General features: G+C 42.3%; 1 protein-coding gene across 30 annotated transcripts in view; it reads left to right on the top strand.

Annotated features, from left to right (window-relative positions):
- The window catches only part of MAP4 (microtubule associated protein 4), a 2534981-nt gene that overhangs the window by 207946 nt on the left and 2305007 nt on the right, over nt 1-22028 (top strand). For 28 of the 30 annotated variants that reach the window (XM_069645857.1, XM_069645873.1, XM_069645864.1 and 25 more), the window contains exon 2: nt 3241-3286. The exons of the other annotated variants lie outside the window; for them this stretch is intronic. The gene's annotated coding sequence lies outside the window, so the exon portion shown is untranslated. The remainder of the gene's footprint in view (nt 1-3240; nt 3287-22028) is intronic. 30 annotated transcript variants of the gene reach the window in all.

The following is a 22028-nucleotide window of genomic DNA, read 5'->3' as shown; positions in this document are numbered from 1 at the left end:
AGAAGAAAATGGTCATGTTGGATGCTCAACAATGTTGCAGCTCTGGACCCGACCTCTGGATTCCTTGGTCCGATGACTGAAAGCAGGACAATGGACTTGGTCTCACAGCAGCAGTCTGGATGGAGGAACTGGGGCACGACTTTCAGCAACTTCTTGGTTCACTCTGCGGTTTTGGCACCTTTTTGCTCGTCTGCTCCACCCGTGTGCCGCTCACAGCCTCTCAGGGTAGCCTGCTTGTGTCGCTAATCGTCCCGCTCTGGTCTTTCTAATCTAACCATGCTGGGCGGGGAGCCCATAGCATTGGAGCCCCATCGATCTGGAGCCTACTATTCACCAGGGCTGTCCGTGGTCGGTCCTTCCCGCTGTGATCTAAAGATGGTGGGTATTTTCTCCCCCCAATGGCCCCGCTTCTTCATACACCAGTTCTTCCAGATATCAGCAAACGGTCCACTGCTCCTTCTGCAGATAGTCTCTCTGCCTGCTTGTGTTCTGTGAAACTGTCCTCTTGTGTTAAAAACCAGCCCCCTCTTGGTTCTAGCGGTTCATGTGGTAGTTTACATAACTGCATAACTGTTTTGAGGCCCATAATCCAGTAGACCCCTACTGTGAGGTCACCTGGTTTTATCTATACAGGGCTGGTAAGGTACCAAACAAAATCAGATTATTCTTGATGCAACCAGGGATCTTATCCTGGTCCTTTTTAACAGAGTTACAGTTGCTTTGATAAGCATTTACTTCCAGGATCATTTATCGTGTCCACACTCTCTTGTTATGTGGCCATCTTTTCTGCTGCACTCTGGCGCCCCCTACTACCGCCGTTTATAGGTTCATTGTAAGCACTTCTAGTATAATAAGAACATTAGAAGTGCCTTACTGACCAAAGCACATTATCAAAACCTAGATTAACAATGTATATTTTCTGATCAGTTTTGTCAGATTGGATTTATTTTCCTGAGAAGCTTTCTTTAACCAACAATTATTCCAATATGGGCATTTCTATTGTAGAAAGGGGTGGGTACCGAACGGCACCAATGAGGGTTCCTGACTGCTTTGTACAAAATCAACAAAATACATCTTGAGAAAAAGGGAATGTTTATATTGAAAAATGTGCGATAGGGCTGTGTTCATGAATCACTAAGTGTATAATGCATGCTGAACTTTTTATGTTCCCTGAACTGGGTGTTTTTAAGGTTCCCTGTATAGCTTACCCTGGTGACTTTGTAAATTGTTTTGATAATACACGTATTGGTGTTCAGCACCTTTTGTGTGCTTTTACTAATTATGCTAAAGACAATGGTTTTATAATCAACCCAGGGAAAACCAGAATCTTAGAGTCCTCCAATGGGAAAGAACACAGCATATTTTGAATGGTACTTGGAAAACACTGTATTGACTTGAGCCCCCAGTGTTAATATACCTTGGTTTCCATATAACAGGGCAGCCGGCATTCCAGAACATGTGCACGATTTTAAAGCAGAAGTCGCCCACTCTGTCCGTTTCATTAATAAAGATGGATAGAAAATATGGCATTTTTTTCTATGAAACCCGCCATCGACTTCTGAGGCTAAGGTGGTATCCAAATTAATCTACGGGGTGGAATTATGGCTCAAGGACAGTTATGGCCAGCTGGACAAAGAGGAGGCCAAGCCGTGGAGATGGGTTTTTGAATGTGCCCAATGTAGTCCTTCTCGCAGCTATGCGTTTTAAGCTTGTACTTTTATCAATGAAGGTGCGTGTTCAGTGGAGGCTATTGCAATCTTTTTCGCAAGTTAACCATTGGACCTACTGACTGTTACACCGTGTGGTTAAAAACTTGGATGGAAATTAAACCAGTGCAGGCCAGAAAATCATGTTTTTTGGAAAGGCTAAGAAAGCTGTGCCTTTTTTAATATTGAAGACGCCTACCGTGATCTTAGCGACCTGATGGCAAACCCTGAAAAAGTGAAAATGTCCTTGTATAATGGGGATTGGTGCTGTACAATTGAACTGTTGCGTAATTATGCGTTGCTGTCCCATCTTGCTCACAAACGCAAAAAAGAGGAGCAGTGGCCCCCTATCTACTTTTGTTCCCTAATCTCTCTTTAAGATCATTCCTCTTGCGATTTAGATGGAACCTACTGTTGACAAGAGAGGTATTGTTAAAAAGGAAACTAATTTGCAGTGGAAAATCTGTTTGCTGATTTTACAACGATAAAGGGGCAATTGAAACAGCAAGGCATTTACTAATGAAATGTCTAGCCTTTGAGGTGCATAGAATGGCGCACCCTAAATTGCTCCCCAGAATAAGTTGGGTAGACGGAGTTTGTGGAAAAGGTGTCCAATTGGCAACCTGCAGTCAGTAGTAGGGATTGCCGTGTTGGGATTCTTTAATTCTCTGAAGCTAGATATCAAGGAGATTGTACAGTTATAGATCAGTTTTGAAGTCTTTGTACATTTTCTATTTTTGTATATTGAATATTTTATGATTGATGTTTCAATCTTTGGATTGTTATGGATGTGTATTAATTGAGATACGTATTTTAAAGCTGTTAATATGATGTGAGAAGATTATTTGTATGCAATTGTTAACTTTTAAAAATGATGTGGCTATGTTCACTTTTATTTCTAGGTGATCCATCTGTTGAATTGTAAAGGTTTTATTTATAAAAAACATACAAAAAATCAATTCATAAAGCCTCGAGATTTAAATGGGAGGGTAAATGACTGTAACAACTGTAGGGTTGTACTTCTCAAGTGGAGGCAGCGACAGGGGCACCAAGGAGCTTCCTGCTTCCTGTTTCTCCAGATGCAGAATCCGGGTAGATCATTTTTGCAGGATTCAAATTATGTTGCAATTTTTAACCACGACAGTGGAGTGTGGCAGTGCTGGAAATAGGCAGAATTTCACTTTTTACATTTCTCTAAAAGTCACTTTGTGGGGTAGCAATGTAATAGTTTCAAAAGTAAGTAGCAATTTCCTTTGTGCTTATGATAAAAACATTTTACAAACCCTCCTTTTTCAACCCACAGGCTGGGTTTGTTGTGAAAGAAATGGGCCCCATGTGTTAAGCGGTTTACAGACAATCCAGAAATAATGTTCCTTTAACTGGTGTTCATCTTATATCATTTGTACACAGATCCACCTTACTTTAAGATAATTCTCTCTTAATTAAGGGTGTGCACCACAGTTCAGATAATTGTTTTCATGCTTCTATGTCCTGCTGTCGCTAATTTCTTTTTTTAATCTCCTTTGTTATGCAGATAAGTCTTCTGAGGGCTCTGACGGCACATCAATAATTGGCTTAAGGTATGAGCCTTTCAACCTATTTAAATTGTTTAAAAAAGCCTTCTCTCAGTCCCCATCATTTACCTTAACTTAGTTGATTCTACCTTAACTTAGTTGATTCTTAATGTGCACAGTGGTGGGGAAATCAACTTTGCCCTTGTTGAGATTTGAAATCAGTTTTTGAAATGACTACCTTTTTCATTGGCCAGTTATCTATGGAACCACGTGTTGCCCAATAAAGGTCAAACCAGAGACTAACCTTTTGCTCTCCATATGTTTTGAAGTATAACTCCCATCATCCATAGCCAGCACCTTCAATGATGAGGGCTCATGGGAGTCAGTCCAAAAGATCTGGAGATCCTCCGTTTGCAGACCTCTGCACTAAACATTTAGAATAGCCCGTACCAGTGTAGGGAGCACTGATGGTGCATAACCACTATTATAACATTCATTTTTATGGACTGGGGTACCAGCTAAATTTGCATAATCGGTGGGGGGAGGGCATCTTTTCCTTTTCAGCAGGCTTTAGTAATATGGAATCTGAAGCAAGTGACATTTTTATAGGACTGCCATGTCTATATTGATCTTCGAGTGCACGGCTGTGGACAAGTTTGATGTTTCCAAATCAGTTGATATAAGAGAGACCCAGTTATATGTCAGAATAGTGTGGGATTAACTTGCTTTGGCCTAGGATGCTTTTAATCAAATGAAATAAAAAATGGGGCAAAACCCTTAAACGTCAAATGCAACCTAAATTGAGCTACTTAGACAGCATTTAGTGGGGAATGGTTGTTGACCATTATTTTGCTTAGCATAGTTGCCAACTGCCCAGTTAACTAGGATTTTGGATTTCTGTCAGTTTAGGCAGCCAGGCTTTCTTTATAAAGTCGTATATAACTCATAGATATGTATAGAACTTATCACTATGTACAGATGTGTCTCTCGACTGGCTGTGGATCTGGGTAATGTATACATCTAGTATTTGCATGTGATGTCCTGAGGAACTGATTATGAATGTTAAAACATGATGGATATAGACCCATGAGAATCTGTTATCGCCACTAAAGAACCAGGAGAATTGCATGATAATTATATTGATTCTGTTCTGCTTGAAATTAACAAACCCATATCAGTGCTGTTCTGTTTTTATTTTTTTGAATTGGCGGCACAGCAGGAGTTCATTGTTTTTTGTGCATAAAACAACTGGCCAGTCAGGCCATATCATAATAAAAGCCCCTCCATTGTATATTTAATGTTACAGCTAATCTCTTGTGAACACTTTAAGCCACTTTACAGAGCCAAACTTGTAATAGTTTTGTTCATTGTATTTTTTTTGTTGTACCATATAGTACACTTAACGTTGGTGCTTAGCAAATAATGTAATTTATGGGTAGCATATACAGTGAGGTCTTCCCTCAGCTTTTTTGGTGTGGGGCAAAGATCGGGCACGACATGCTACAGCATGCTGAGTCATGTAAACCAATTACATGGGTAGGCTGTTATTTCGGTGGGAGAGATTCTTTTACATCTCACATGACTATTCGTCTTGTTTGCACTAGTATGCTTGCTCCATGTTAACACATCTCAAAATATCAGAGGTTAGGGTTGCTTAGTATGTTGAAAATATAAGAACATTCCTGAATCCATATCTTAACAACTTTTTCTTGAAAGGAACCCTTGCATTGCATTCAAACAGGCCTCAAAATTGCACTCGCAACTAGCCATTGGCCAGTGATGATGGGCTATTGGCGACTAAGAAATGGTGTTTTGTGTGCACATGCTGAACTTGGTGTCATTTTATGCCTTGCTCATTGCTTGACGTTTCTTTTTTAAGTTAAATAATTTTGTATTAATTTCATAAACCAGATAACAAAATTTAAGCATGAATGAATTGATTTTATAGAAAAGTTCATGACACATTGTAGTTTAGAATATTACTTGATAACAAGTTTAACTTTGAAAAAAACAATATTCCAATATAAAACTTTGAAAATATTAGTATGAGTTGAGACTCACAGGGAAGACAAACAAGACACACAGGAAGGAAGGGGTGGAGGAAGGAAACTGCATAATGTCAAATGAAGTAAAACTCGGTTAAATATGTGGTACAAATATTCCATTTGTTAAATTTAGGTTAATTCCTACAGGACCGAGCGTGCATTTTTCCAGTTCTGCGAAATGAGCAAATGGAGTTCCACCAAAGATTTGTGCGACAACCTTTGTGCGGTTTTCCAGTGTGTGGCAATAAGATGAAAAGCAACATAAAGTCAAAAACTGAATTAATCTGGAGAAGGTATATGCAACCTGAAAAGATTAACTAAAAAACACCAATCATTAAATTGCATAAAGGTAGTATTTTGCAGACCATTCCACATTTTTCCCCCAAAAAGAATAAACCTATTTAAATTTAAAAATGGAAGGAAGGAATGAATGAAATCAGCAGTAGATGATTGACAAGCCCAACCTACATTAGAAACCGTATTGGCCATTTTTGAAATTCTAAGTGGTGTTAGATAGGCTCTATGTAGGATAAAATAGTACAATTGCTTGAGATTGGCAGCAATTTAAGTGGAAAAACCCTGTTCTCAAATGTTGACCCAGATGTCTGATGAGAGTTGTAAATTCCAATCCAATTCCCATTGCAGCAAATCCTGTTTGGGTCTGAACGGGAAGAATTTATTAAACCATAAAAGGTATTGGTTAAATCATGAGCAACCAAAAAGCAATTGAGTGAGCAACTACAAGCCTTTTGGAGAGAATGTAGATGGGGGGAAATGTGTTAATGCCAAGCTAGGAAGATGTGAGAAGAAAATGAGATGGAGAATGGAGCAATTAATGTAGAATCTATGTTCATCCATTTAGAATCATCAATCAGGTGTGATTAATTAGATTGAAACAAAATGATTTGTTGCATCTGGGAATTTTACCCCCCATTATCTTTATTTGCTTTAGGTTTATTAAAAGCTATTTTAGGGATTTTATCATTCCATAGAAAATTAGATAAGTTTATCTATTTTTTTGAAGAATGTAGTTGGCAGCAATAATGGAACCATTGAAAGATAATAAAGGATAATAGGTCCAAGTGTCTTTTCGATTGCATCTAGACGAGCTCACCAGAATAGAAAGAGGAGACAATTGATTAAGGAATTTACTTTCTCTATAATTAAATTTTGCTTTAGTGATAGAGTAGAAGTAATATCCTTTAGATATAAGAATACCTAAATATTTAACCACTTAACTACTAAGAAAAATTCCTTAAATGGTAATTTACATGCACCTTTGAGGTCATACCAATGATATATAGAGCGATGTATAAATGCCAAATAACATAATATAACACCTAAGAAGTACAAGCTCGTCCTTAGCACTTAAGGAGTTGGCGGCCGAAGGGCACAATTTCATACCATTATAAAGGAATATCGGACATTATACAAGAATTAGTTAATGGTAAAATTTCGGATTTTATCAAAATCTAATTGATATACTTAAACTTCTGAGAATTTAATAAATAATGGGTCATTAAAGCAGGGATAGATATGGAAGGTTCAGATAAATAAAGACTCGTCAGTATAAGCAGAGAATTTGGTTCAGATGTCCTTAATCCTTGAATGTCATTTGCAAGTAATGCATTGTAAAAGAGGTTCTAAAGCTAAAATAAAAAGTAATGGAGAAAGAGGGCAACCTTGCCGTGTCCCAAGGGATATGGAAAATGATGGAGAGAGTGTTAATAAAAAGCCTGGTCGAGGGTGAAGAATATAATAGTTTGAGATAGCGAATGCAGGACTAAACCATACCAGTTTAGAGATTCAACAAAGTCCTGAAACGCGACCAAAAGCTTTCTTGGCATCGGTGTTGAGAAGATTAAGAGGGTCAGTCGAATTTTGTGCACGAGAAGAAACATTAAAAAAAGTTTTGTATTAGAAGAAGCAAATCTACCTTTGATGACACCTGATTGATCTATATTAACAAGTTTAGCCATTACCCCTACTAATCTATTAGCAATAGCTTTGGCCAGAATTTGTGATTCCGAATTGATTAGGGAAATAGGGTGGTCATTTTTGACATATGCAGTGTCCTTGTCCAGTTTAGGGAATAAAATGAATAGGGTTTACCCAAAGGTTCCTAGGCTATGAACCTTGCTAAATAAAATAATTAAACAATTCAAGTAGTTTGGCAGAAAGTGTTTTTGCGAAGGAACGATAAAAGTCCATAAGATCACTATCGGACCCAGGAGCTTTACCAGTCTTAATATCAAGAATAGTTTTTTTGGATTTCTTGTAACATAAGAGGGACATCTAAAAAAGACAGATCTACTGGATTATCTGTAATTTTCTTATTATGAAGTAAAATGGGTATATTATCGTTAAATATAGTATGATCAAACTAATAAAGTTTTCAAAATTTGCCAATAATTGGGTCAGAACCAGTAACTAATGATGTGTTGATGAATAATAGATGCATTGATAGCTTACATGATTTATTAGGCCACCTCCGCCCCCTCGCCCCAATAAAACCTGGCCTTTTTTCTTAAGAGGAGCAAGCTTTAGTGGTATTTAATTTCTTAAATTCAATACATTTAGAAAGGTTGGGGATTTAAAAGTAGCGCCTTTGAGATGAATTTAGTATGAGGATTCAGGTATCTTAATAGAAAGAAGTAGATCTCCCTACAGATTTGGGCCCTACTGAGGCATACTCATGTACAACAACCAACTGGTCTTCCCAACCAATTTTTCACTATTAAGCTTATACGATTATTAGCACAATTGTATAGCTGACTTTTTACATTATTTATTTTGAGAACTGAGATTTCCCAAATTGTTCCACTAGATGCACTGCCTGCTCCAATGTTACTGATGGGTATTGTGCGAGTGACCATTCATTAGAGTAATGTCCAATTAGGCATTCCATGCATCTAACTTTGCATCATAAATGGCTACAGCTCCATCTGCAAGCCAAAGCAGTAAAGAGAGTACCTAATCTGCTATCGCAGTAGTCTGATGTTTGCAGCTGAGGCGTGCTCTACAAAGCCTGAAATGATACTGATGAATGATTTTGGTGATCAGGTCCGCAACCTGTTTGCTATTAGTTTGGCTGCAATTTTTATGCATCTACATTTATCGTGGACAGTGGTCGATATGAGACGTATCTGGGCTTTCTGTGGGCGGGGGCACATTTGGCTATCTGTAGTTAGGAGCAGCATGATATGCTATTTTATAACACGCTTAATACCCAGAGGTATCTAAGCGCAGACCCAGGGATCGAACCTGTGTTGCTCAGTGTTGTCTTGCTTTCAAGGTGAGCACATTGCCCCTGAGCTATCCTCCCGAGACTACCTGTATACTGAGAGTAAACCTTTTAAGTTGCAAGCAATACGACAGCCATAAAAACCCACTTACCCTTAGTTCTCCACATGTGCACAGCAGACCATTTCTTAATTGCCAAAAGTCAATAATCACTTGACAATGGTTATTGCAAATTTTGAGGCACGAGCCATACCATCTATTAGACAGTTTTTCTCCTGGCATATGTATATTTATTCACTTTAGAGGCCAATATGGCTAAGGACAATATATATATATGGAACATTGTACCCACCCTAGCCTGGTGCATTCCCAGTCTTGAGGGAACATATTTCGGCCTTTAATCTCCTCTGGAGGAATTGGTTAATTTAACAGGCATTTTTCATGATGTTCCACTTCCGTGCATTCCATACGATCCAGATACACATGGGGCGTGCCCTCCTCTATAGAGATAGTTTGGATGTAAAGGAGTTTTTTTTTTTTTTTTTTTTTTTTTTTTTTAAGTATTCAAATACCTCCTCTATCTCCCTTGTGTTACCAACCATATCTGTTTGGATCTCTATGTGCAACTTGGCAGTTTCTAGCTTTCATTCATGCTAGGGCCCTACTTCGTGGTTCACCCTGCTCATAATTCCTTGCTAATGTGTTGTGTGCCATTAAAAGTATCCTCTCAAGGCAGCTCCTAAAAGCTATCTGAGGTCCTTCAGCTCTTTCAAGATTAGCCTGTCTTGTGCACTGTTTGATCTGTCCTTGCCATTTTTTATCTGTTCTTCCAGGCTTTCTTGGCCTCCTCTTCTCGCCTTTAGTATTTGGCTATCAATGGATATGCAGACTTCTCTTACAAGTTACTCCTGCGACCCATCCCCCCTGTCTTCATACCCTTAGGGACTACTCCACCACGAGGCATTGGGCAGAGCCATAATCCAGCAGAAACATTTCCTTGCAGAAATGCAGCCATGTCCCTCGATGTGCTGCCCTGCCAGCCCCTTTCTCTGTCGCCGATGGACAGGAGCCCCCAGTGCGGTGCTCTTTTGCACCTTTTTTGTTAGTTTTGTCTCTTTGGTGCCACTATTGATTAGAGAACAGATGGGGAGGAATGGCATATGAGGAGGTACACAAAGCTTGTAGGTGTTAGGTTATTTGGCCACCCATTGACTGTCCATGCTAATTCTTATGGCCATACCCACCCAGGTCCTGCCCCTCCCGCCCAAAACACCTCCTCATGGGAACTCCGAGTTTGTTTTATTCAAGCCCTACCATCAAACCTTGCACTCAAAGTGCCTGCCAGTGTTTTTTCAAAGCAGTCTTCTGAAAGTTACTTATTTGGAGCAGCTGGTGGAATAAAAATGCCTTAACCAGGTCTGCTTTCAGCTATTCGATTTATAAGCACTATACGTGTCCTTCACTGAGGTCCTGTTAAAACGAGCATTGGCCCAGCAATCAATTTTTTGCTTGCGTAGAAGTAGCAGGCATTTTCCAGGCAATACTATTCTATGCCCAGGTACTTGCACCACTTCACACTTGCTACCATCAATGGCCAGTTAATACCACTAGGGCAGTGCCTGGCAAATGCCTCTCCCATGCCTACACAAAAGCCCAAACTGTTGACATTACCAGTGCTTGTTTTTTCCTTGTGGTGTGACTATTTTCTTTATTCATTTTTGTTTTCCCCTCTGGTTCTCTATTGTTGCCTGTTTGTGTTCCATCTGCCTTTGCCTGGAAAAGCTTTTTTTTTTCTTCACATGTGCAGACTGACTGCCTCGTCGGACCCTCCCTCCCTCTGCCTCAATTGATCGGGCCCAGACCATCAATGGGACCAGTGTTTGCCCTGATGTACTCTTCGGTTTGATCTCAGTCTAAGCGATTATGCCATTGGGAGAACATCTTCACCAAAAAGGATCCAATTCCTAGGAGCAGTTATAGATGCTACTCTACACAGAGCCTGTCCTCCCCCGCAAAGGGTGGAAGCAATTGGAAAAAAAACATTTTACAGTTCAAAACACATCAGATTCTAATAGCTTGGTAGTTTCAAAGGCTCTTCGGGCTAATGGCCTCTGGTATAAACTGAGTTCCCTTTGCAAAGCTCTGTATGAGAATGGTCCAGTGGAATCTTGCCTGCACCTGCAACCAGCTGTTGCATCCACTGGAAAGGAAAATTCAAATTCCAAAGTAAGTTCCGGACTCACTAATTTGGTGGAACTCCCCAGAGAACCTGCTAATCGGGTCTCCCTTTCAGCCTCCTCTTCACCAAATAGTTATTACAACAGACTCATCTGAGTACGGTTGGGGAGCCCATTGTCTAAGTCTAGCAGCACAAGGTCTTTGGTCTTCTCAGGAAAAGGACCACATAAATGTCCTGGAACTAAGATCCATATTTCTTGCTCTAAAATCATTTCTTCCCTCACTTCGTGGAAAGGTAGTGAATATTCTAACTGACACTAACACTGCAATGTTCTATATCAACAAGCAGGGGGTGGGGGTACTTGTTCCCTTCCCCTGTGTGTCCTAGCAGAGAAGATTTGGTATTGGGCCATTCCGAATCACATTTTCTTGTTAGCGTCCCATCTGGAGGGAAAGAAGAACGTCCTAGCAGACAAACTGAGCAGGTTACAGTCTGCTCTGCACGAGTGGGAGCTGAAACAAACAGTCGCAAAGATGATAGGTCAGAAGTAGGGCCATCCATCAGTAGACCGGTTTTGCCAACCAGCACAACTCTCTGTCCTCAGTTTGCGCCAAGGCAAGGTCATGGTCTTCAGTCCCTGGCTGGGAGATGCTCTACACCTGGATTGGTCCAACCTAGTACTTTACATGTTTCCACCTCTCCCATTGATGCACAAAATATTGCTAAAATTCTAAATGCCACAGAATCTAACAATGATTCTTATAGCCACGTTTTGGCCTCGCTAGATTTGGTTTCCAGATCTCCTTGAATTAGCGGGGACTTCCAAATTAGATCTCCCATCATCGAGGGATTTTTTTGACTCAACAGAAAGGGCAGATGATTCGTCGTCCAACCCCCCCCCCCCCCCTGAATTGCTGAACTTGAATGCCTGGTTCCTGAAAAACGAGCCTTCTCCCACTTAAATTTGTCAGAGCGCAAAATATAACCATCATGTCAGCTTCCAGGAAAGCTTTTATAAGAAGCAATATCGTAGCAAATGGTTACGGTTCTGTCACTGGGCCTTAGACCACGACCTTAATCTTCTAGAACCTTCCTTTGATTATGTCATGTCCTTCATGTTTTATCTAGTTTCCACAGGTGTCAAAGTAGACCCTTGCAAACATTACTTATCGGGTAGTGGAGCATACCTAAAGAGAAAACATTAAGTCTTTCTCTCTCTCTAAACGAAGCCGTTCATAGACACTTTGAGGACCTGCTACGTTTGCATACCCCTATTCGTGAACCTCCCCCTCAGGTGGACCTCAACATACTTTTGTTAGCTCTAATGCAAAAACCATTCAAGCCTATGGCATCATGTGAATTAGAATTTCTAACTTGGAAAACAGCATTTTTAGTAGCCATTACTTAGGCTAGATGGATTGGAGAGCGCCAAGCACTCTCCTCAAAAGAACCTTATATAGTTTTCCAGTCCTCCGTACGGTCCCCTCATTTCTACCGAAGATGGTTTCCGATTTTCATTTGAATCAGGAAATATGTCTTCCATGCTTCCGCGGCCGAGGAGACACTACATAACCTAGACGTTGTAAGAACTCTAACACTTTATCTAGAAAGGACGAAACTATTCAAGAAAGTAACCCAGCTCTTCATTACTTTCGGTGGTCCTTCTCCTGGCAATAAAGCAGCTAAAGCTTCCATCGCCTGATGGATTGTCTCCAGTATCTCCAAGGCTTATGATATGAAAGGGCTTCGGAATCCGCAGAGACTTCGGGCTCATTCTACTAGAGCCAAGGCAGCATCAGTAACCTTCACCAAACATGCTCCCATTGTACAAATCTATAGAGCTGCTACCTGGACTACCCCACCTGACTTTTGCAAGCACTATGCTATGGATACATCCTCTAGAAATTATGCATTATTCGGCCAAGAGGTGTTCTGCAACTTGTTTGCCTGAATACCATACATGCTGTCTCCTCCACCCTTACTTATTCTAAGGCTTTTTAGTCTGGTCCCGATCAGTTGGGCAGGAGGTAAAGCCAGGACGAAAGAGAAATGAAAAGTTACCTTCATGGTTTGTTTGTTTGTTTGTTTATTAATTTGTATAGCGCACCTGACCCAAAGGTATATGGGCGCTTAATCTTCGAGTTACAGGCAAGGTAGGGTACAATTATACAGTCATGAAGCAAAGGTATACAAGACAGGATAGCAATTCGTGCATAGACAGTAATATAGCAATTCGTGCATAGACAGTAATATGCTGGCATGGTGCAAAATACAATCAAGCAGGAGGTATGCATTCAATCATGGTAGGTTAATTGTTGAGTAACCAGGTGATGACCTTAGTTCTGAAAGGTTGGAAGGTGGGTGTAGATTTGATATCCAGTGGAATGGTATTCCAAAGTTGTGAAGCCAGAACTGGGAAGCTGGAACCACCAGCTCTTTTGAGGGAGAACTTGGGCATAGTCAATTGTAGTGTATTAGAGGATCTAGTGGTTCTAGTGTTCTGTCTTAGTGTGAATTTGTTGGTGAGATAGGGCGGGGCAAGGCCGTTGAGTGCTTTATAGGTGAGGCAGATAGTTTTTAGATCTATTTTTTGTTGGATGGATAGCCATTTGCATGCGATTCTGGTAGCCGAAATATGTTCTCTTCTGGGAATATTCAGGGCGGCACGGAGTGCATTATTTTGTATAACTTGCAGTTTATTGATTACCGTTTTGTTGGCACCTACGTAGAGACTATTGCAGTAATCTAGTTTAGATTGTATAAGTGCTCTGGCTAAGGTGAGGCAGTTGTTAGGGGAGATCAGCGGTCTACAGGCCCTGATTAGTTTGCCTGTGTAGGCCGTGGCTGAGGCAGTCATATTAATTTGTTTGGCTAGGTTAGTGTTCGTGTCGAGGTAAAAACCAAGGGTTTTTACACTCTTGGCGATAGTGATGGTGTTGCCGTCAATGGTAAGGCTAGTGTAGCTAGGACTAAGTTTCCGAATGGTGTTGGGTGAGCCGACAAGGAGCAGTTCAGTCTTGTCATCATTCAGGCAGAGGCCATGTGTGGCCATCCATGCCTGAATGATGGAGAAGACTTCATTGATCCAAATGGCGTCCGAATTATAGTTGCCGGTTAAGGTGAGGAGTATCTGGGTGTCGTCTGCGTAGTTGGTGTAGGTGACACCCAGATGGTCCAGCTTGTCGAATAGGGGCTTTGTAAAAATGTTATACAAAGTGGGTGATACACACGATCCTTGTGGGACACCACAAGTAATAGGAATAGGGTCGGCCGCTGCTAGGGGTGAGAAGACCCGCATGGTCCTATTGTCCAGGAAGGATTGGATCCATGAAATTGCGGAGTGGGAGAAGTGTACTGTCGATGACAGATGGTTGCACAGGATTTTGTGATCAACCAGATCAAAGGCAGCGGATAGGTCAAGAAGAAGAAGGATGCCAGCTTTACCTTTGTCTTTGAGGTCGTCTATCTGGCACTTGAGATCGACCAGGGCCGTTTCTGTCCCGTGTTGTGGACGAAAGCCGGACTGGCGAATTCCTAGTAGATGGTTTGTCTCAAGGTAATCCTGGATTTGTAGATAGGCCACTCTATCAAGAATTTTTCGTAGGAATGGGACAGTGGTGATGGGTCTGTAATTTGTGGGTATATATGGGTCGAGGGTAGTTTTTTTTTTAGTAGTGGTAGGACCCAGGATTGTTTTAGATTACTAGGGACCGAGTTATCAGAGAAAGACAGGTTTATTAATTTTGTGATGAATGGGGAGAGATCCCTTGCAGCATCTTTTATAATCTGAGCGGGACAGCTGTCCCCCTTGCAGTTCGAAGGTTTCAATGACGCTATGATTTTCTGTACTTCGGGTATGGATACCTTTTTGAAGGTGAATCCTGGGCTGGAGGCTGTAGGAGGGGGAGGGGTGGGACTGGAGGTCGGATCATAGGTGAGTTGTTGTTGTTTATTGTCAATTTTAGACTGGAGCCCTGAAATTTTGTTAACAAGGGCATTCTGGATCCCTGTGCACCATTGTTTATTTTTAGTGCAAGTATCCGTGGGAGGAATGGGGTTTTCTAGTTCCTTTAGGATCTTAAAGAGCTCCTTTGAGCTGGAGCTTGCCTCCGAGATCCTGGAGTTGAGCGATTCTTTCTTTGCGCGTATAATCTCATTTTTGTAGAAAGTGGAGATATTAGTGAGATTCGTTCTGTTAATTGCTGAGGGCGCTGATTTCCATAGTGCTTCAAGTTTACTTTTTTGTTGCCGGAGGGATTTAAGTTCTGGGGTGTACCATGTATTCAGGTGCGCTTTTGGTTTCCCTTTGCGCATTTTTAGTGGGGCAATAGTGTCAACAGCTATGGCCATGGAATTATTGTAGACGTTGACCAATTGGTTCAGGTCAGTTGTGGCTGGTAGTGCGTTCAGGATAGGGGTTACCAAGGGTATTAAGGCTTCCGCTGTGATGTTACTCTTTTTCAGGTGATTCAGGTTCTCTTATTCCAGGCTCTCCCTCCTTCACATCCCCCACCCAGCATATACTTAAATTCTACTGCCATCAGCGGAACCACGGGAACTGTTGTGGAACGTTGGTGATGTAGGGGAAAGTGGGGGCCCGGTGCAGGAGAGTCGCACATGTGACGTAGGCCCTACGCCATCAAAAATTAAGTGATGGCTATCTTTTGCAGCCAGCTTTTCCGTCCCGCCTGTGTATGCAGGCGTTCCGAACCAGTTGTGAAGGAGGGCGAGCCTGGAATCACCATGAAGGTAATTGTACATTTTATGACCGTGCATGGAGGGGGTGGGGGAAGAAATGAAGGCCGAAGGAGGGGGGGTATGACGGCGCAAGAAGGGGGGGTATGACGGCGCAAGAAGGGGGGGTATGACGGCGCAAGAAGGGGGGGTATGACGGTGCACGGAAGGGGGGGAAGGAATGCTGGTGCACGGAAGGGGGGGAAGGAATGCTGGCGCACGGAAGGGGGGAAGGAATGCTGGCGCACGGAAGGGGGGGAAGGAATGCTGGCGCACGGAAGGGGGGAAGGAATGCTGGCGCACGGAAGGGGGGGAAGGAATGCTGGCGCACGGAAGGGGTGGAAGGAATGCTGGCGCACGGAAGGGGTGGAAGGAATGAAGGTGCAAGTAAGAGGGGGATAAATGACGGAGCAAGGAAGTGGGGGAGGAATGGCGGCACACGGAGGGGCGGCAGGAATGGCGGCTCAAGGGGGGAGGAAGGAATGGCGTCTCAAGGGGGGAGGAAGGAATGACGGCGCAGGGAAGGAGGAATGACGGCGCAAGGAGGGGGGGTGTAAAGGACGGTGTTGGCTTTACCATTGATACAAAGTAAAAAAATTCCATGTTACAATAAAGGTATATGCAGACGATCTCTAGCAGTAGTGCCATTCTGCATATACTTTATTAATGTGGCATGGCATTTTTTACTTGGCAACAAGGGTAAAGTAAACGTGATAAAATAGACTGGCCTTCATTGAATGTAGGCCAGTCTATCCACGTAATAACACCTACCATTTTTTTTTTTAATTCTTGATGCGGCATCAAGCGTAAAACGAAAAAGAATGCCATGTGCCCAGCACTGCACAGGATGACAGCTGCTGGGGGAATGGCAGGGCCCATCCCTACATTTAGCAGCCCGCCCCCACTACAAACGCTCACACAAATAAAACCTTCACCCGCGCACTCTTACATCAAACACCTCCTTGCACTCACATGTACATAGAAACAAACACGTCAACATGCGCACACATTACACCCTCACCATGCGCCGCCACAGAAGACTGGGTGGCTGTCACCTCCTCTATGCGACGTGGGCACGCTGACTCCCAGCAGTCAGTTTGCGTGTCCATGTTCAGTAGAGGCGGAGAGAGCCATCCTCGGATGGCCCTCCCCTCCTCCACGTGGACATGAATATTGAGTCTGCTTAACCAGGGCCATTTTAAGCATTTTTGGGGCCCTGGGCATGGACGCCTTTGGGGCCCCCCTCCACCAAACCAAAGGAATAAAGTGATCCAGAATATCTGGCGGCACCCTCCCCCCCACCATGATCATTACCTATAGGTTGCTATGCTGCATTGCAGCATTCAAAATAAGCATGTTTACGTCCTTTAAAGTCCCCTTACCCTTTCCATTCTTGCTCTAATCAGAATTATCAACAAGCAGCTTTTTGAAGGCCAACATTAGCAATTTACGAAGCGGTAACTTCTCTTCTAGTATAGAAATAAGGTACTTTTATCAATAGCATCCGGGAAGGTATGCAGCCTGTAGTATTAATGTAGGACTGTATGTAAAAGGGTACAAGTAACCCAGAATAAGCAGAGAACTCAAATTAGCTGCCTCAGAGAATGCAAAATTGCTCAAGCATGGATAGAGTAGACCGAAAGGGTGGAGAAAGCTGCACATAGCATAGATAGTGAATGCAGATTGTAAACTGCCAGGAAGGTGTCACTATCCTGACAGAGTAGGAGTGGGACATGGTTTTCAAATAGCGTTGCCATTAGAGATCAAGGGAACAAGTGCCTGTAGTGTGCAGTAAATCAATGCTCACTATCATAGTGGAAACAACCCTATAGCCAGTGAAACTTGTGTGATGCTTTTATGAAAAACATACCCTGAGAAGAAAATCACTCTGAAGGGCTGACTGTTTTGAAAGGTTTAGGGACTGGCAATTCTGAGATGTTGGGCAATAAACGATTAAATGAAATGCCCAGGATCACACAGTGCTTTAGGGGTAAAGCTGGGAGTTGGGCCAACTAAGCAATTCCTGCATTTGAACACTCTTTTCCAGCTCTTAACATGTACTAAAACAATCTAATTTTATAAAACAGACTTGCAAGGTACGCAAATTACATTTCCAAACCTGACAATTTTTAAAACCAAAATATTACAGAAGGGTGTTAAACAACGTGGGAATGATTCTAGCATCATTCTCTCCATTATCAAGGGAAGTACCAGCATGCAAATAGGCAAACCTCACAGAAGACAGCACAGTAATGCAAGGAGTCCTATTTGATTTGACCAGGATCACTGTATCGTCTGCTGGCAAAGCCAGGGTACAAGCATGACCACTTTGGCTGCACAGTCTCGAATTTGCATACTTATTTACCTCTTGGACTAATAGTTTATGCACATCCTTGGAAGGGATTGCTTAGGTTTTAAGAAGGCCTAATCCGACCAAACTAATTTCTGGACCTTCACCATACGAATGACGTTTTAGTTTTATAGCAACCCCTATCTGGTGCAGGAGCAGTGCTGTTAATGGCACCTATTGTGCTGCAAAACCAAGTACATATGCAGGTAGGTTTATAAACTTCATACTTGGGGACAGTTCAGCCAGCCTTGCTGGAATGTGCCCTTTTAATCTCTCATATGACCACATATCTCTGCAATGAGTGCTGAACACACTGAGCTAACTTCTGAACCATCGTGGATGAATATGGATTTCAACTTTGGCTATTGCACGTGATCATCAACATTCCTACAGGAAGGAAATAACGCTACAAAATTGTGCTACACAAACTATTTATTCCACAGTGAAAAACGGAAAGCATTACATGATTGATTAATCGAGGTAGAATGTACTTGTCAAAACAGACAGGCAATAGGTTTAGAGCCTCAGCAGCATGCAATAAAATCTCCTGTCGTGTGCTATTTAAGCCTGGTGAACAATGGAATCTTACTTTAGGTCTGGCAGCCTTGTGGGGGCCCTGGGCAGGTGCCCCGTTTGCCCTCCCATAAAAACGTCTCTGCGCATAACATTTTAATGTCTACAGAATGCTCACAAAAGTAAATCCTTCTTTGGGGAAAAACGTGATTTCTATAATAGTGTTGGGTGGCTTTTAGGCTAGAAGCAGCAAAGATTGTAGCAGGGAACACACGTTACTGGTAAATATGATATGATATTACACGCCACAGTTGCTTTTACGTAGCTTTGGTACATGGGCCTTGTGGGGAGATTGGACACTGGACCCAGACATGAATCACGCCGCCTCTATTAGATTAAGCATTACTCATCGAGGATAATGGCCTCCCAGACCGTCTGCTGCCAGATTACTCTGGGCAGTTGCTGTCTGAGCTGAGCGGGCAGCTGCCCTTTTTCTTCTCGCCAGTAGAAAAGGCGATCTTCATTTCAGTGCCCTGGATGCTGGTATTTCTGGCTCTTCTTTACAGGAAGGCGCCTCGGTCGCCCATGTTGGCGGGGGCCATTGGTTCCCTCCGCAGCTCGTGTTGGCTATTTTTGGGCCGGGCGGTAGGCGTTTTCAGTAGCCCTCGGTCAGATTGACTGTGTCCTTCCCTCTGGGCTCCATGACTGCTTGGCGCGGAGTACAGCCAAGGGCGCAGTGCAACCTTGAAGGCAATGTGCGGGATAATTGTGTGTTTGAATATTGCACAGCATGTGCAATCGCTTTACAAATGACTATCGTATTCTCTGTTTTGCTGAGACACACGCTGACTGTGCTAAGAAGGATATAGGGAAAAGTTCTGAAGGGTCTGTGCCTCTCAAAGGTTGGCAATGCTGAGGTGGTCTTAATAGTGCAACACTTGGCCTACTTCTCCTTGATCCCTGCACGTATGTCTCAGAGGCCTTCGCCCGCTGCCGAATGGAACTGAAATCCAGACAGCCCTGTGTGCAGGTCATCACTGCCTAGGCCCAGCAGACTTGGGACTCACGTCTCGGCATACCCGTCGCACTCGGGCTGGCTTGAGCAAAACAAAAAGGTGTTGACTGGAAGGATTTGAATTCATCATAACCACGGGCAAATCTCTGAAAACCCTCCAGACCATCGTTTTTCAGCGTGCCAAGCCATTACAGGGGAAAAACCATATGCAAATCAGTCTTGGTCTCACCCCAAAAGGAGCAGTCCAGCCTGAACTGCTTGGTCACATCCCTTCTGCACATGATGACCACAAGCATCCCAGACCTGTTTCACCTTGTTGGGCGTCATCAGTGAGGAGTAGTTTGGGTCTTTAGGCCCTGCAAGCACGGGGACCAGTGTCTGGGTATACCCGTCCTGCTTGGATTCATTCAAAACCTTCCAGCCTAATGGAAATGGAAAAATGCATACTTTTTGGTATTCGATAGAATGCAGCGATTTCGTTCTGTTTTTCCTACAGTTAACGTAGGAAAATATTTGTTTTATGAAATACGCTGGTTCTGTAGCAGACAATATAATTGATATATTTTTATATAATGGTTATGCACCCATGTCCCTGGAAGGTTGTTTTGTATTCCAATGGCCGATTACACGTAAATTAGTAGATAATCTGAAGGAGGAGCTTTAAGGTACATAGAAATCCTTTAATTTGCATGAATTACTAGGTATAATGAAGAATGGCTTGTACAATATCTCCTTTAGAGTTAAAGTAGAATATTAGTTACCATAAAAAAATCCCCATTGTAAATGGCCATCACTTTTTTTTCTACTCACAAAGAATAGACCGTAACATACTCCCATTTCTAAATCGAACTTGAAGACCTGAATTTGGGATTTTTGTGGTATAGTTCCTTTTGCAATTGCGAACATACATGGAGCCTTGCCCGTGTGTCTTGGTGAATGTGATAAGGTTTTGCATTCTGTGCAGAAGGAGATTGGTCACTAGTTAAGTTATTGGCGCGATTGGTAAACCTGGCGTTTTTATTTTGTATAGACTGAAGTTGGGATGCTTGCAGTGTAGTGGAAGACTCCCAGAAGATCGACTTTGCATAATCAAGTCTTCAAATAAGGATGACTCGAAAAGAGGAATTGATGTAAAGAAGAAAGCTGTGGGCCAGTTTGAGATGATTGTTGCAGGATTTGGGATGATGGTTGATGTATTTCTATAGAGAACTTTTTTTTTAAAGGATTGAGTGTGGACTGATTTGTTAAAAGTAACCATGTGGCAGAGGATGGGGCTCCTCGAGGATGGGGAATCTGTGGCTTGGTTTTGCGGTTGGGGAATAGTTTAGCAAGTTTCAGACATCTGTGTTGCTTTAAGATACCTGAAAAGAGAATAGAGTAATTAAAGATGACCCGACAAATCTCAAGGGGAAGGTTTAATATTTGCATCCATAAACAGCACATTGATCTGAAGCTATGCTTTATTTTGTAAAATTACATGTACATATGCATGTAATAGCTTATATGTGGAGCACAAGCCAAGGTTCTATGCAAATTGTTTTGCTACATTCTGGTGTCACCGCAAGATGTGCACCAGACCTGCCCAGGGGTCCATGAATACTGTCAATGTGACCTTTGGACCTTGCCACAGACCATGTGCAGTGTGCCTACTGCAGATATGATAGTGCACATCAAAAAAAAGTTTTCGGGCTTATGATTATATTTTCCCGAACGCATCTGCCAACAAACGTCACATGCACATTACCCCCACGTTTTGCAGGATTTTATCAACCATAGAGCTAGGGGGAAAACGAGTGCCCCAAATTGATTAAGGTCATTTTAAACTGTAACTGTCAACCGACAAAATAACTAACGGTTGCAGGAATGTCCAATTTGATGTCATTAACTCCCATTGGTTTTTTTGTATTTACAGATCTGGTTAATGCACCTGATCATCATTCATGTACCCTCTACTTTTAATCTGAGAGTGTCACTATCGTTAAAATGTCTACATCAGGAGAAATTGCTTCAACTTATTATATTAAAAAAAGTTTCATGTTTGAATGTTTCAGTTTTACTAACAGGGTACTTGTGGGATAAACCCGACTGTGACACACTCGGTTTCAATAGTAAATATATATAAAGTTAGTCAGGATAGGCTTTCTCCTGATTAGCGCAAACAAATAATCTTTCACATGGGGTTCACTCTTAAGCGGGGAGTGCGTGGATGCAAAACCTGGAAGTAACAAGTCTGAGGGGAAAACGCCAATAGCAGTTCTACTTTCTTCAACTGTGAAAGTCTAAATGTTTAGAACAATTTCAGGTAAAACGTAAAATAATGCTAGAACGTTGTTCCACCCAATGAGTGCTTTGGGTTAGATTGGTGGAAAGTTCTTCCCAGAGGTCTTCACACTGTGGGCATAAAAAACAAATGTCTTTATTGTCCAGTATCAAAAGACTCACTGGGGTCCCTTCCTGGCATCACTCAGTCCGGAACATTATACCTTATTCTAGTTTTCGCGCCCTGTAAACTTGTGTATGAGCGTGATTCTGAATAAAATATCAATTCAATTAGTGCTCTTGTTCTTTCGCTGTTTAGAGTCATATGCATATGTGCTCTCCTTCCAGGTGAATGCCAGCAGGTTTAAACTAGTACAGAACTCTTTCCAGAAGCAAGGCAGGCTTGGAGGGTTTAAGGGCAGGGCAAATGCTTCCATACCACTTCCTTGATGCATGTTCCTGGTACTGAC

This window comes from Ambystoma mexicanum, chromosome 2p, assembly GCF_040938575.1.
Source record: "Ambystoma mexicanum isolate Mex_15411 chromosome 2p, UKY_AmexF1_1, whole genome shotgun sequence".
NCBI lineage: Eukaryota > Metazoa > Chordata > Amphibia > Caudata > Ambystomatidae > Ambystoma > Ambystoma mexicanum.
Note: the sequence above shows the minus strand (reverse complement) of the source record. Positions and strands in the feature narration are given on the sequence as shown.